General features: G+C 35.7%; 1 protein-coding gene across 1 annotated transcript in view; it reads right to left on the reverse strand.

The window, feature by feature from the left end:
* Positions 1 to 12103, reverse strand: part of Arl15 (ARF like GTPase 15) — a 388677-nt gene that overhangs the window by 50149 nt on the left and 326425 nt on the right. The gene's annotated exons all lie outside the window — the stretch shown is intronic.

Consider the following 12103-nt stretch of genomic DNA (forward strand, 5'->3'; position numbering starts at 1 on the left):
CACCACCATGCCTGGCGCAGAGCCAAATACATGACAGGGTTTGAATAAATACTTTGGTTTTAACTAAAAGGAGTTCAAAAGTATTATCAATTCCATAGACAAATAGTCTAGATATGAGGCTTTAGGTAAAGTCCAGAAGGGAGATTTAAACAGTTTAAAGAGATACTAGACAAGAGACATACAAGGCAAGAGATGAACTGAAGAAATGACTTAATCATCTAGTGAGCATCTTCTCACTGCCCTCTCAGCTAGTTTCTACCCTAATACTTTACTCTTTTATTAGCTTATTATTTGTTTTTCCTCTAAGAATTGCTGATTTCCTGATTCGCTGGAAATTTATCAGCTCAGATTCTGTTTCTTTTGCTCATCACTACACTCCTAAGTCCTAGTACAGTGTGGCAAAACACCAAGATGCTCAAAGAATACTGAATGAACAAAACTGAGATGAGGAAAAGCACAGTCAGAGGCAACCAATAAACTTACATTGTCCAGAGAAAGGCTGACAAGTATCCAGCACTTCTATGAACTCCTTCTTGGGGATGAAATTGCAACTTGGAAAGGAAATGGTGAAATCTGGATGCTGACTGTTGATTCCTGAGCAAACGGGTGAGCAAAGTTGTAGTCTTGAGGGCACAGGGCTTGGAATGGCCAAGAGAGACATGGGTCAGTTCCCACTTCTCTACTCACCCACCTTCAATGTCCTGCCTTATTCCTCCCAAGATAGCTCCATCCTGCCTATGTTGTCTCCCATGTTCTCCATTTCCTGTTCTGATAGACCACCACTATTTCCACTCTACTTCCAGCTTCTGTACCACTCTTGCTTTGCAGCTGTGAACACGGACATATTTGCTGTTTATTGAGTATGCACACATGAATTAAGACGTATTGACATCAGATAGTTTATCTTTTAGATTATAAACTCTCAGAGGCAGGGTCTGTAGTCTCCTTAATGTAATCTTTGGTTAGCTAACTCTGTTTGTTTAGGTCAAGGGTGAAGGTTTAATCTCTAAATGGATTACTTAATTTTACTTTGCTTTGCTGTCTCAAACTACCTCCAGCCCAGTCACTCTCTACACTGGGAGAAGTGTTAAGTAAAAAGAACAATATGGGGGAGGGACCCCCACATTTGAATAAAAATTTCCACTTCACAATTGCAAACACCATATGTTAAAAAGAACAGCAGTGAAATTCCAAAGTACCTGAAAAATGAGTTGAGAAAACAAAAAGGTTTATATAATCTAAAATTCCTGACTGCAGAAATATGTAAATATATATTTAAACTTGAAATATATGGCCATTCCTATTAAATGTAAAGTCAAATAAATTTATGTTAAAGTAAAATGTAGTCTTCTCATTCCACCAACCATAAACAGAAGTTTTGAGCTGAGAAGGACCTTGCAGGCCAGCTTTCTCATTTTTAGCTAAATTGAAGCCTTGAGAAGGACTGCCGAGATGCCCGGTATCAGCCCACAGGACAGGCAGGAGTGTAGCTGGGAGACTATAGGCTTTGACCTTCTGACATGTCTTTGAACCTGATCTACTAACTATTAGCAGGGTGACACTGGGAAACCTCATTCATTCAAACCTTGACTTCCTTAAGTATGAGTGAGAGATAATGTCCTTATGATGTACTAAAGAGGTGTGAAAATTTAAAGTGACATTAATTACGAAAGGTCAAGTACAGAACTTTCAGACTGTAGAAACAAAATCAAGCCAGATTATAGAAACTTTCCACTAAACCCTATTGGAATAAACTTTCTAATCACTATTTAAAAAGTAAAAAATGTTAGCAGAAACCAGCCAAATTAAGGAGAACATCATATCATAATCTTTAAAAGTTGTGTCCAGGAGTGGAAGATTCTAAGGCAAGGGGAAGGACTGCATTGGAGATAGAAAAGCTAGTTGGCTAAAATCTAGAAAACTATGAACAGCCTCCAATTTGGGGAAAATGGATCTGAGGTAGCATTTTAGCAGGCTGGGGAGCAGGAGGAAAAATTGGAGTAAAAACCTTTGCTTGTCATCATAGGACCTCCTCAGGCACAGAAAAGTAAATCAGTATGCACCATTTTGGTTTTTCATGCCTGGGAGGAAAGGAGTAGAAGCAAAGGGAGATGAGTCATAATCAAGCAAAACTAATTCATTATAGCCAAATTCTATTATGATAGTATATGAAGGAGTCTGACAAATCCAATCATGTAACCTGAGATCTCATTATTGTGAAGCTAATGAAATAAGGACATGGGCTGGGATGAAGGAAGGGGACAGTCAACTGTCAATTGTGTTAAATCTGGGTTTGTGCTAATCTGGGGTGTGCTAGACTGTAACAGCATTTACTGTATCTTAAGCAGTAAACAAAGGCTTAGCCAAAACGAAGAATAAATAAGATCTGAACTTGTGAGTGTTGAGGGTGGGTAAAGAATGAGAATGAAAGAGAGAAGAATGCGGGTGAAGAGTCCTTCCTTCTCTGTGGATTAATGATACATGGAAAAGGCATGCATGATTTGCTGAGAAAGTACAGAAACATGTCTGCTGGTCAGATAGGGTTTGTCAAGGGAAAGAAAGAGCTGAGGCTGATGTTCTTGGTCAAAACAAAAACAAAAGAACCAAACAAACAATAAAATACGACTAAACAAACAAATGAAAAACAAAATCCAAAAGGGCTGCTAGTATTTCACTGAATTAGAGGAATAATCAAAAGCCATAGAATTCCCCTCCCCCCATATCCTCACTCCTCCATCTGTGAGTGCGTACAGCAAACCCCCATATAGGACATTTAACACAATGACGGAGGAAGAGCAAAGGCCAGATCCTACAATCAATTGCATGTAGCCCCAGCTCAACTAAATCTATCTTTTCCCCAACACACGGGTTCTCGGGTCAACCCCATAAACTGAATGAAGGTCCGGGATAAGGCACAAGGTCAAATCAGAAAAGGCTGAATGAAAGACAAAGAATTCAGTAACACTGTAGAGCGAAGAGATGTTCGTGACTATTGTTCAAATTAAACTTAAGTCTAACATAAAGAGAAAAAAATATAATAATTTAAGCAGGATTCTCAGAGCAAAGAAAACAAAAAACAAAACAAAAAAAGAGGTGAAAAGGAGGTAAGAATCTACTTTTAGAAGAAAACACAGTCCTCTACCTCTCCTCAAGATTCCCATGAGGCATTACAGTATAGGATTACAGAAAATATAAATGAAAGGAGGCATCAGTGTTGAGATAAAGTAAAAGAATGAGATAAAAAGAGAGGATAAAGGAGGAAACAATTATGAATAAAATAATACTATGACAGAATAAATAAATTAGAAACAGAAGAGGCACAGGTGAAAGAATTAGTGGCATACCCCAAAACCTTAGAAACTCAAGATAATAACAGTGATGAACAAGATAATGATGCAAAGATTGAGGCAATCCAGGAATGGAGGTCAGGGAATGGCAAAGAATATAAGTGTCTAACAAAGACCTGAAGCTTAATAGGAGGTTCCTACCAAATATTAATGACCTTTTCCCCACTCAACTACAATCATCATTTTTGACAAAACAATGTTTCATGGTTCTTTTGCTTTATATAAGACTCCCTCATAAGCAAACAGTAAAAAATAAAATAAAATAATAATGTTTGGCTTTATTAAATTCTCTCTGATGTTTATTTTGTGGCCTTATAGATCTCCTATTTGTATAACAGTGGCTCTCCTAGAAAGAAAGTACTAGAAATTTGGTCCTATATGGTACTCTTGTTCAGTGAATAAAAAAAGAAATCTGGAAGCAATCTGTTAATATAAAACTATTAGTTTATGCTGTTGGAGCCTTTATCTAATAGATTTCCAAAGCAGCTGTAGTTATTAAAATAGTGAACTTATTACTTCCAAGTGGACATGTTTTTATTAAGAGAACAATTAAGATAGTTCATTGTTTTTATATATTTTAACTTTTTCATTAACCAAGGTTGAACATTTGCTAAAATGCACAAAGTGGATCAAGTGACCCACAATTATTGCCATTCATGATCCCCTTACATTCACGAGGAGTACTGGGCTAGAGGCTTTAATGAGACATGCTACTTGGAACATAAATGTACGTGACCACGTGACCCGGATCTTTACACACACACACACACACACACACACACACACACACGGAACCACAAACCATTATCTCTGTTGTTCTCAGGAGAATTTGTTCTTAAACTTTAAAGATTTTCTTTATGTTTAGAAGTGTCTATGAATGAAAATAACATTAACAGAAAGCATTTTACAATCTTTTTTTAAAAAAATCAAAAGCTACATAATGATTGCCACATGGAAGGTGCTTGATAAACATTAGTTAGATGAATAATGCTCAATGCCTTCGAGACAACAATTTAATAACTTACTTCTTGTTGCATAGAGCATTGTAAAATGCTCTAAATCCAACCAAAGTCAGTGTGTCCTCCATTGCATGCTGTTTACAGACAGCTATGTAATTGGCACTCTACTCAATAGCCAGGGTTCTACAGGACAAGACATTTTGTTAAAAAAATACATTAAAATAATAAAAAATAACTCACTATGTATTTAAATATAAACAATGAAAAAAAGCACTTATAGCAGTTTGACTTTCATTTTCAAGTAAAAAATAGGAAATTGCCCATTTAAAAAGTTGCTGGGTTTGAAAACAGATCTTCCTATGGATTTACAACAATCAAGCGAACCACTTTTGCAATTTGTTCTCAAATATTAGGAGGTGCAGTCTGTCATTTAAAATGTTGCCATGGAAGGCAGAATGCACGGACCAAGCGCCCTCTATTCAAAATACAGCCTTAGTGGACTTGCTTGTATTCCAAGGATATGTCTCCTCAAACACTGGTTTGTCTCACAGTTTTTAACTTTTTGAGGGCTTGACTTAGTCCAAATATGCCATGGCATGCATACAAAAGTTAACCTCTTATATTTTGAAACAGAAAGAAAAAAAAGGTGAACATATACTGACAGAAGATTCTCTCATATTAGCTCAAAACACTGAACTTTCTCAACTTGATGAAAGAGTTCCCCAAGTTTAAATAATACCAATAATTCTCTTTGCACAAGACTGTGGCATATGTGAAGAGTTGGGGGGGGGGGCAAATAAATAACAAAAAGAAAACAAAAACCAAAAAAAGCAAACCTCAGTCAGGCCTAAGGACTAATACGTGAATCATGTTGCTGGAGGCTGCCATGGTAAGGGTGGCCTGGTTGGCCAACATTAAGTGAGAAAAGGCTCTACATGAATGTGGGAAAACAATGTTAAGTAAAACCATAAACACGGGTGTTGTAACTGGATGATTATGTGAAAGACCAATCAAGTAATAAAAGGCAGTGCGTGGGATCGCAAGGAACCACTTCTGCTAAGCTGAGTGGACATCTCCAAGAACACAGACACGACAGTGTCATGATGGCAGATCTACTGTGGCCACAGCTAGGGACAGAATGAGAGAGTAAAGACCTAAGAAAAGGGGCTCCGAGCAGGTTCCTATTTGTTAGCTTAAGCTCCTACAGCCTGACCACGACTTCCATCATTTCGTGCCTATCTCCATTTGGGGAGAAGCATAATGGAGGATGATTTCAACCCGTTCTCTACCATGATGCATTCCAGGTAACACATTAAAACAGTCCACCACTGCACTTATGCACCTGATAAAGACATCTTCCATTCCAGTCTTCTTCCATGCCTCTCCCCCAACCCTCAAGCAAAGTTCATACAAACCAATTGGTCACAGTGAATCCTAAAACGTATTCCCACAGCGATATTCAGAGCATTTTCCTTCTGGACTTTATTAAACATAATGTTCTAAGAATTATGAGCGCTCTAAGGTATTCCTGAATAATAACCCAAACTGCAGAGAGAAAGTTAAGTGGCAATTAAAATCCCAGAGACAGAGGGAACACTGAGACTTGGAAACAACTGCACCTGCTCCTGGAGTGCTGGACTGCTGACCTCACTGGGTCAGCAGACTGCCAGAGGGCCAAATTGGGTCCACTGCTTGGTTTTGTATGGCCCACAGGACTTAAGAAAGGTTTTCACATTTTTAAATGGTTGAGGGGAAAATCTTTTTAAAAATAATATTTTGTGACGTGTGAAAATTAGACGATATTCAAATGTCAACATACATAAAGAAAGACTCATTTGAAGATGGCCGGCCACATCCATTTGTTTACATATTGTCTCTGGCACTTTGGTGTCGCAGAGTAGTTGGGACTTTGAATACGGTCTGCAAAACATAACATGTTTAAAATCTGACCCTTTCCAGAAAAAGTTTGCAGCCCCTGAGTAAAATCAGAGCTTCCACTACCATCTGTGGTGAGGGATCTGGTTTGTTTTCTAATCCATCATAGATCTGAGCTACACTCTTGGAGAATACAAAATCACACACTTGGACATTGTAGCAATGTCAAATTGCTCTAAGTTTCTCAAATGCTTTCTCTCAGTGTCAGTATGTATCTTCTTGCACACTGGTACAAAAATCAAAAATCATATGGACTGGAAGCAGACTTAAAAAGTACTGATCTAGATAATAAGTATACCTTCATATACATTTTTTGGGGGGGAACTTCACTCCTTCCCTAAATACTTTTGATGTGATGACTACTAAAAGTATCAGTAAATAAATATACAGACCTGAATAAAATTATAGTTTTTCTATGAAACTTTTCTTTTTGAATGACTTGCTTTAAAATTAAACTCTTGTTTCTTCCTACCAACTGCTGCATTATATATTCTCTTAGGCTTTAGATAAAAGAAAAAAATGTTTCTTTTGTATTTTGTGCTTTTGGGAATGGCAACTCAAATTTCATAAACAGAACAATTAGTACGAATGTTTTTTGGACAATCTGTGCTGTGATTTTGGAAACTGTGAAAGAAGAGAGTGAGAGGATCTGAGTCCTTGCACAGACAAAACAGCTTTCTAGTTTAAATTTTTAAAAGGTTGAAAAGATTTCTTCTTATGCTTGCTTTATAATAGCAAAGTCCCTTGACATGTCAAAGGCCACAAAAGTAATTTTTAGCTTAGGTACAAAACGTGCTTTGGGCCTGTTTTATATGACACTCCCTGGTTTTAGTGTTGCATTTTAAAAAACGAATGTGAAAAAAAAATCGTCTTCCTCAAAAAAAATTTTTATTGGCTCAAAGTTAGTAGTGATTTACTTTCAAATTTCAATCTTCATCCCTCTAGGGAAATACTTATTTAATTTTACCGTGATTCCCGGTTTAAGAAATAAAATAATTTCTAAATGTTTTTAAACATTAAGAAAGATGAAACTTCATTATTGTGCCAATGACTTTTTCTATTATTAGGTGTCAAATGATAGAACATTCAAATAAGAAACAGCACTGGGATTTCATTGTGTTAGTAGAAAGGAAGATCTATAAAAAGGAATACAAGGTGTATTTAAGTACGTGAAAAGAGTAAATGATCCCCGAACCTGTTTTATTAGACGACAAATAGGAAAATGTTCTCTTTATTTGTTGTTACATAAGAATGTTGTTGCTAGCAAAGGATAAAAATTTCAAAGCAGAGGCAATATAAAACTGCTGTAGATTGAGCTCCTGCAAATGCCTGGTTTGCTATGCAGCTTACCATCATAAAACAGTCAAAATAGTAAGATATGCTAGTTTGGAACATTAATGTAATGTTTATAAATATTTATATGCATACTGAACTAGACCTTTACTAGGAGATGCAGCTGTGGTATAGAAGGAAAATTGGGACTTGATTGGAGCCTTCATTTTGCCAAATACTAGGCTGCATAATCTTGTGGAAGTTACTTACTTAACCTCTCTGAGCCTCTTTCTCATCGGTGAAATAACATGAGATTCTATGTACTTCAGAGGAATTTAGGAAGATAATACAATTGTCTAGGAAACTATAAAAAAAAACTACGCAAATGTAAGGGATTATTGAGTAGGGAGCTCAGAGAAACTTACTTTTTATTACATGTATAAATTTTCTGTAAATACAATGAGATTTTTACACTGCAAAATAGGTTCTAAGTTGTTTTTGCACTTTAGTGGCCTTTTCTAATGCCACTCCTTCTTGAAACTATTTATTGAGGTAGGCTTCCGTTAGAGGCTTTATTACAGGAGACTTTAACTGTAGTTGTGTTCCTTGCTGTGGGTTTGAAACAGGAGGACCCTGGTGGGAATGTGAAGAGGGAGTGATTTTTTGTTGTTGTTGTTGTCGTTGTTGCCAACACTTGAAGTTAGAAGAGGAGCGGGCCAAGACAACGCGAGAACAAACCTATCATCCCACATATTGCATTTTCCTCAGTTTATATATTCCCAATTAACATGGACACAGAAAAGATTCTCTGATCCATCACAATAAGACTATTTGTAGAATAAAAGCTGCAGCCGACTTATTATATAGGAGTCTTATGCTTTGATGCATTATCTATGATCCCTCAAAAACATCAGGGTTTCCGCTTCAGAGTTAAGATTAAGATGTGAAATGGATTTTTGTTACCCTTATGCACATGCACATTAAACAGATGCTACAAAAATAGCATCTCACCTTCAAAATCTAAGTTTATTTTATCTTCAGATTTTTAGTTAAATATATACTGGTTCAAGAACTCTATTCTATACAAGGTATTTCTCATTATTTGACTTTTTTTTTCTTTTTAATACTCAAAGACAAGGTTGTTACATGCATCCTCTTCACCTATCATGTAGAAACACAATCCTCTTTCTTGGGATCTAAGTCCTATGTCTTGGTGTAGAACTTGTACCCAGGTTTCTCATGATTTGGAGAAGAACAAATGAATTAATTAATATAACAAAAGGGAAAAACGAGGTAATTGTTTCCTAATCATATTCCCAGGTTTCATAGCCTAACCCTAACCAAATCATATGTCCATTCCCTACACTATGTCCTCACCTTCCCCCACTTCCCAATCATTCCATGTCTGCCGCAGAACAGCTTTCTTGTTACATCAAATGTTTGACAGTCTATAAAGCCAGTTAAAACTCACATTCCATGTTTAGAAACTTTGAGAAGAGGTTACAATATTGAGAATTTATACTGTGCTAGGCCTCCAGGTCAAGGGCTTTTATGTACACAGCCTTATTTAAAATAGGAAAATTAGGCATTGTTATCCAAAGTTTGCCTTCAACGTTCTGCACACTGGACCACACTGCCTCTTTGAATAGGTGAAAGCATATTTCCTTTTAAAAGCATGGTTTGTAAAGTAGAAACTATTTCATGGAAGAAATTGATCTCTTCAATGTTTCCAACATGTCCTGACCTTGGTTAATGAATGCTTTATTCCAACACCACCTTCTAGAACCTGCCTATGGTTCTTTGTTCCTTTCAGCACCAAAATACAAATCTCCTGTCTTTGGTTAATACAATACCAATGTCTTAGTTAATCTGAAGTTTATCTAACAAATAAATTGAGTACTTCTTACGCTACATTGGGCCAGGTCCCAGAGATCATCAGCAATGGAGAATTTAACATGCCTTCAGTTAAGGATTATAACACAAAAGAAGATAGCAGCAAAGTTAAATAGTTTATATCTACCCTATTTGATTCTGACATCTCAATGATTTCCTTCATTAAACAATGAGGTTACTTCTGAAATGAATGAAATTTTCTATCTAATCATTTTTTTCCACCAAGATTTACCATTTCATTCTTTGTACAGCTTTATAAATATGTAAATACTTTGCAAAGTATTACTTATGAGCTTACAGCAATATTATATTAGGATTATACCTATAGATAAAAATCCTATAACTAGGAAGGATTTACAGTTGGGGAATGTTTTAATAAATCAAACACACTTATAAAACTTACATTTAAAACAAGGCAGAAAACTAACATCAGCAAAAAGGGCAGAGTGGTACCTCTAAAGAATCTACCTCCAAGGAAATTTTGAAAACTTAAACAAAAACTTTCAGAATCAACTTTGTCAGAACTCTGGAAAACAGGCAAAGGGCTTCAGCAAACAAGTGAACACTGAATCAAGAGAAATGCAATTTAGAAATGGTAGGAAAGCACCATAGCACTTTTGTATGTTCTGGCCTAATTTCCCTCCCTGGCTCTCTTGTTTTGGATCTTGGCACTCAAGAAAATTTCTTTACTTTTGCCTTCTTTTAAAAAAAATATTTATTTTAGTTGTAGATGGACACAATACCTTTATTTTATATATTTATTTTAATGTGGTGCTGAAGATCAAACCCAGTGCCTCAACACATGCTCTACCACTGAGCTACAATCCCAGCCCCAGAAAATTTCCTTTAAAACACTAGCTGAACACAAGCTAAAGAAAATGCAGATTTCAGAGGCCATATATGACAAAAATCAGGCCTTATAATAATGTTTTAGAAAAGTCACTAAACAGCCTATTGCAAACAACAAAATAAACCTTGAAGAATGGAAAAACTGATTTCTAAAGTTTCCATATTGCAATACTCAAAATGTCCAATTTTCAACAAAAGTTAGAAAATACACAAAGAATAAGTATTACCCATTCACAGGAGAAATTACCAAAAATTTCTCTGAGGGCCACAGATATTGCACTTGTTAGCCAAAGACTTTAAATCAGCTGTCTTAAATATGCCCACAAAACTAAAGGAAACCATGGATAAAGTACTAATAGACACCAGGAGAATGTTGTTTGAAAAAACAGAGAATATCAATTAAAAGAGAGAAATTGTAAAGAGAAATCATACTGAAATTCTAGAGCTGAAAAGTACAGTACCTGAAATTAAAAATTCACTAGAGGATTTTGCTATCACACTTGAGCCATCAGGGAAAAAGAATCATGAACATGAATATAGTTCTATTGAAATTATCTAGCCTGAAAGGCAGGAAGAAAAAAAAAGAAAAATGAACAGTACCTAAAAGATCTGTGGGACACCATAGCAGAGTACCAACATATACAAAATGGCAATCCCAGGAGAGAAAAGACAGAAAAAAGAAAGAACATTTTAAGAAATAATGGTTGAAAACTCCTCCAATGTGACAAAACACATCTATCTCTGTAATTAATAAGCTCAAAAAAATTCAAGAAGTATCGATATAAAAAGATTTGCACCAAGGCATGTAATGATCAAATTATTGGAAGCCACTGGATGTGGCTGGTGCATGACTGTAATCACAGCAACTTAGGAGGTTGAGGAAGGAAGATCTCAGTTTGAGATCAGCCTCAGCAATTTAGCAATACCCTGTCTCAATGTAAAATGTAAAAAAGACTCAGCTCAGAGGTAAAACACTCCTGGGTTCAACCCACATTACAAAAAAACCAAAACAAATGAAAAACACTATTAAAAACCAAACAAAGAATTTTGAAACAGCACGAAACTCCTCATAATATACAATGGATCCTTAATAAGATTAACATAAAATTTCTCATTAGAAATTGTGGAGATCAAAAAGGAATAAAACAATTTTAAAGTCCTGAGAGAAAAAAATGCCAATCAAGAATTTTATATCTGGAAAAACTATTATTCAAAAATGAAAGAGAGAGTTGGGGCTGTTGCTTAGTGGTAAAGCACTTGCCTCACATGTGTGAGGCACTGGGTTCAATCTGCAGCACCACATAAAAATAAATACATAAAAAGATATTGCATCCATTTACAACAACAACAAAATTTTTTTAAATGAAAACATCCCCAGATAAACAAATGCTGAAGAGATTTGTTACTAGTAGACCTTCCCTACTAGAAAGCTAAAGAGAGTCCTTCTGGATGAAATGAAAGGTCATTAGATTAACGCTAACAAAGAAATAAAGAATGCCATTGAAGTAACTCTATGAATAAATATGAAAGTCAGCATCATTTGGGTTCATGACCTCTTTTTATCCCCTACATTATTTAAAAGACAAATGCATAAAACAATCATTTTAGAGCCACGTTAAAGTATACATGATGAATAAATGTAATTTGCAAGAACAACATTAAGGTAGGGGAAGACAGAGTTGTATAGGAGCAAACTTTTTACATGTTATGAAGTTAGTATCAAGTCAAAGTAGAATACTATACATTTAGGACATTAATCAAAATCACTATGGGAACCACTAGGAAAGTAACTAAAAACTATATATAAATGGAAATGAAAAGGGAATCAAAATAGCATACTATGAAAAC

The sequence above is a fragment of the Urocitellus parryii genome, chromosome 1, assembly GCF_045843805.1.
Source record: "Urocitellus parryii isolate mUroPar1 chromosome 1, mUroPar1.hap1, whole genome shotgun sequence".
NCBI lineage: Eukaryota > Metazoa > Chordata > Mammalia > Rodentia > Sciuridae > Urocitellus > Urocitellus parryii.